The sequence below is a fragment of the Schistocerca cancellata genome, chromosome 9 (genome assembly GCF_023864275.1).
Source record: "Schistocerca cancellata isolate TAMUIC-IGC-003103 chromosome 9, iqSchCanc2.1, whole genome shotgun sequence".
In the NCBI taxonomy this organism is placed as follows: Eukaryota; Metazoa; Arthropoda; class Insecta; order Orthoptera; family Acrididae; genus Schistocerca; species Schistocerca cancellata.
Window position 1 is genome coordinate 318,785,321 of NC_064634.1, and position 5,396 is coordinate 318,790,716.

Sequence of the window (5,396 nt, forward strand, 5' to 3'; positions counted from 1 at the left end):
GATTAGTCAGTCAGAGATAACTGCTCCAAATGACAAGACAGTGCGGAGAAGGGATAATTCGTTTTATGTGTTTTAGAATTGTACTGCAAAGTCACTTCTGTTCGGAAATTTACCATGTATGCGGCTCATCAAAATTTCCCGTATCATGATAGAGTAGAAATACGCAATCGAGGGAAGACAAGCAGATCGAAGCGGTTGACAGTGTAAAATTTCTGGGCTTAAAACTCGATAATAAATTCAATCGGGAAGGGCATACCGCAGAATTGCCTAAGTGCCTAAACAAGCCTGTATCTGTAGTGAGAATTGTGTCATTTAGGAGATGTAAATATAAGAAAAACTTGGGTACTTTGCTTACTTTTATGCTATTATGCCATTCGGGGCCATATTCTGGGGTAACTCGTCAAACCGAGCAAAAGTTTAGCGTACAAAAGCGTGTAATAAGAATCAATTGTGGTGTAAATTCTAGAACCTGTTCAAGAAACTTTGTATTCCAACCACTGCTTCTCAATATATTATTCCTTAATGAAATTTGTTGCAAATAATGTATCTGTATTTGTAACCAGTTACTTAATACATAGTGTCAATACTAGGAATGATCTACATCATCATCATCAGTTATCTGCTATATCAGCAGGTCCTTTGCCTCTCCATTTTTCTGCAATCCATTGCTTTCTACTTAAGGCTGCTGTATGTTGTACCGTCCATTATGTCATCCAGTATCTGGAATCTCTTCCTACCTCGCTTCCTTTTCCCTTCTACATAACCTTCTAAAACTGTTTTTATCATTCTTTCTTAATATATGCCCAATCCAATTTCTTTTTCTTCTCTTTATTACATCTAGTAACTGTCTTTTCTCTCCCACTCTTCTCAGTACCTCTTCATTTTTTACTCTGTCCATCCAACTTATTCTTTCCATCCTCCGCCACGTCCAGATCTCAAAAGCCTCCAGCCTTTCTCTGTCTTTCTTCCTTATAGTCCATGTTTCAGCGCCATATAGAAGAACACCCCATACAAGACATTTTGTGAATATCTTCCTAAGTTCTCTGTCCAGACCGTTGCAGAAAATTCTCCTTTTCTTATAAAACGCCTCTTTTGCCATTGCTATCCTTGTTTTAATTTCTGTGGTGCACTTCGTTGGTGTCTATCCTGCTTCCCAAGATACTTAAAAATTTTGCACGTGTTCTAGTATTTCTCCATTCAGCATAATTTTTATTTCCTTATTTCCTCCTAGTGTCAATACTTTTGTTTTATTTGTGTTAATTTTCATTTCATATTTTTTCCATTAGTTTCAATGGTGTCCACCAAATCCTGTAATTCTTTTTCCCCTGTGCTGTCATCAGCAAACCTGAAACACCCTACTCTTATTCCTCCAGTTTCTACGCCTTTGTCATCTAATGAGCACTGGTCAACCATATTTTCCAAGCAGAGGTCTTACTCCTTTTCCTAGTCCGATCCAGTTTGTACTTTCTCCTCTCACTTTAATTGAAACTTTTTGATTAAGGTATAATGAGTTTACAAGTTATCTGGTTTTCCAGTCCACTCTCTTTTTCCCTCATTATAGTCACCAGCTTGTCCCAAACAACATTGCCTTTTCTAGATCAATGAAGCCCATATATATAGGTTTCTTCCTTTTTCAATAAACCTTTCTCCCAAGATTCGTAGGAGCCCCATTGCATCCCTGGTGCCCGTATTCCGTCTAAAGCCAAATTGCTCCTTGCCAAGATTCTCCTTCATTACTTTTTCAAGTCTTTTATTAATTATTCTTAACATCGCTTTGGCTGCATGTGAAATCTACATAAAGACCTAAAAATTCCTTAACTTGGCCCAAGAAAGGGTCCAGTATTCAGCAACGCACGTTTTCAATAAATTGCCAGCAACTGTTACAAACTTGGTTTCAAACAAAGCATGGTTTAAACAGAGTTTGAAAGACTTTTTGATTGGCAACTTCTCCTGCTCTATAAATGAATATCTTAACAGGGACTGTTAGACCAACTTAAGTAGCACTTGGCCACAACAGTCAAGATTAAGTATTTTGTGTATGATAAATTTATTTTAAAGTGCAAAACAATGTTTCATTCTGACAGTGTATTAATTCTGTAAATATTAGCACTTCCAGTTTACTGTAATGTATTTACCAATTTTGACACTCTCCTGATAAATGATCAGTGTAGTAAGTACCATACCAAAAAATTCTGTGTTATACTCCTAACTATTTTACAACAAAAGGATATTCAGAAACAAATTATAGATTGTTTATAATTCATATTCATTCTGCAACTGAGTGCATACTAATTTTACACAGAGTTGTATCAGTATTTGCTGTTCAGTGACAAAGTTACAGTAGTAGCTTTGACTTTTGTATTTTGTGGGTACTTCGCTTACATATTTGGCAGAGGACAAAATCAGTAAAAACTTTGTATATATCTTGCTGCTGTCATTTTTCAGCAGTATTGTTATGCTGATTGCACATGTTTGTTTTTAAATAGAATGTCATTTCTTTTTTATAACACTGGGACATTGAAGCTAATAAGAGGAAAAAACGAGTTGTGATGCTTCATCTCAACACTTGGAACGAAGTTTGCTGCCAGAACTCTCTTTAGACAAGATTTGTTTGTTATCAATCACCTCAGTTTATCAAACTCAAATTTCGTCTTAATATTTACACCTGTGTCAAAATTAGCTCAAAATGCAGTTCAATATGTTCAGGTATGGATGGTAACATTTCTGATACTTGTTTCTGCTTACAAGTATGTGATCATGTACGTATGATATCAGCAATATAAAATACATAATTTTGAAGGTTCTGTTAAATGTTGGCACAACCAGTTAGTCATCTTATCTTCACAGATTAAATAATTAAAAAGGTTTTGGATGTTGTGAAACAAAGGCCTGACATCATTGTATGTACATAATCATGAGATGTATGTATTTTATTAACTATCAATTCTTATCCTTCTACCTACCATGCTCAACCCTTTCCCATGCAGTCCGAATTCATACTATTTTGGTGCAATAATAGGGATCTAAAAGATCAAGATTTAATCTATGCCCAGTCCCAGAATTTTGTGTGGCAGTAATAACCAACTTTCCCTGTGATTCAGGTTGCAGGCTAACACACTCCCTCCCCATCCCTGCCCCCTTAATTAACTGGTAAATTGCGGGATTGTTTTTTGGATAGGCAGTGTCTGTTTCCCTTGAGATCCTTACTCAGTCTGAGTCAGTACTTATGTTCTAAGAACACTGAACTCTCTAATTGTTCTTCCTTTCTAGTAACTGGTCATTGCAAGAAAGGCCTAACAAGCAGAACCATGTTTATCACTGGACTGTGATGACCAGAGCAATCTTCCAGTTGTTTGCTTTAAGTAATTGTTTCACTTCAAAACTGATCTTAATGACTAATCATTCAAAAACTAAATGTATCTTGAGTTTTAAGTTTGTTGCTTTTATATTCATCTACATTCCTTGTTATTTATTGATATTTCTAAATGGTTTCATCTACATAGTAGGCTCCTCTTTTACGTTTTGTAGACCTATGCTATCACATGCTATAAAATATTTTATTGTGTTTTTTTACTACATTATTTGTAATGAGCATGGGCAAGCAGACAAGTTGTTTTGTTCAGGGGTAGCTTGCACCATTGTTAAACCATCAGAATTTCATGCTTGTTGTGAGTTAGGGTCAGAAACCAAACCCTAGTTGGATTTTATATGCCTTTATAATTCTCTCTGTCACATCACCTGCCCTGTTTCCCATATAAAGAAACTTTAGAAAATTTATAATGGCGCCATTAATACTTATATTATGAAAACCACTTTCATTTTCTCCGTTCTTTTTCCATTTGTGAGAAATGCACAGGAAAAACAGTTATTGGTACCACACTCTTTATTCTCAAGTTTGGCAGTTATTTTCCTAATGGTAAGACCACAACAACAACAACTGGCAAAAGGTATAAATTAATAGGATTAACCTTTATTTGTATTGGAACAAGGGCTCTCAGCAGTGAATACTGCCTTTCATGTAACATCCCTCATTGGTTTGTTGAGCATTTCTAGCATATTCTCAAACCAACTAAGCACATTGCTTCTTTGAATATTTTTCATTTCTTCCATTAAACCACTTGGTAAGAGCCTAAGACAAGAATTTTGTAAACAACCACTTTTCAGGATTCTTTCAATAAATCTTAGCCTTGCATTTGCTTTCCCAGGCCCAAATTTACAGTAGTGTTCTGCCTTAAGCAGCTCTCAACAAAGACTACTGGTATGTGGATGGTTCAGTTGAAAAGGATATAGCCGGCTTCCTTCAGTAATCCTAGCATGTGCTTTATCTTTGATGACTACCTCACTGATGGAATTTTAATCTCCCTTCCTTTTTCTCAATACTTTATGCTTGTTATTGATTGCACTAATTGGTCACCACTCAAGAGGCCTGGTGCAAGTCCTTCAATTGGGCACCACTTTGGCGAATAGTGTGTGCTTAAAACCACTGTCACCCTGTTTTCCCTGGACAAGCAATACATCCATTGTATAAACACTATTTCTTCTATTTACATGCATTATATTTTATTTATTTATATTTTGGATCATCTGCCTGCCAGTTTCAATTGCTTATAATCTGCAAGTTTTCTTTCTTTTTTTTTTAAAAAAAATTAATATATTTTGTAAACAGTAATGGAGTCATTGCGCAACCTTGAGGGGCTGTACTCTTCTTTTCTTTCTGATTACATCTTGCCAGAAATATGAATGTATTATGTTTTTTCAGCAAAGATGTCTTCATTGTGTTCGCATACCTGTTTCAATATTTCGTAAGATGTATTCCATTCAGTAGGACACAATGCAGTATGGTATCAAAGACTTTTCAGATCTGTAACTACAATATCAACCTGATTATCCGTGTTCAAAGCGTTATTGATCTCGTGAAAAATGGAGGAAGCTTAGTTTCACATTATCGGTGCTTGTGTTAAGTACGCTAATTTCTGCAGACTTATTACATGAAAACAAACTTATTCTATAATTCTACAGAGCCCAGTGACATAGGTCAGTAATTCTGTGCATCATTAGTGCAATCAATCTGTCTAATCACTTCAAAAGCTCTATTGTCCCAACAATCCCATGAGGTCCCTTTTACGCTGTCAGTCATTTTCACTTTTTCAATTTCTGCATGCTAAAAGCATCTATGGTAAGCATTTCGGCATGCTGCTTAGTGAGAATACAAAGTAGAGCAAATAGTGTAATTTGCAAAGTATTGAAGTAGTAGGAAAAAATTAAACACAAGACACGGATGTAATGTGTGCTTGGTCCACCATCCCTGTTTCATATTTGTACAGTTTAGTTCCATGACAGTGTATGTAATGCGTTTCCATATATATGTAAAATATTGCAACATATTTAAATTAATG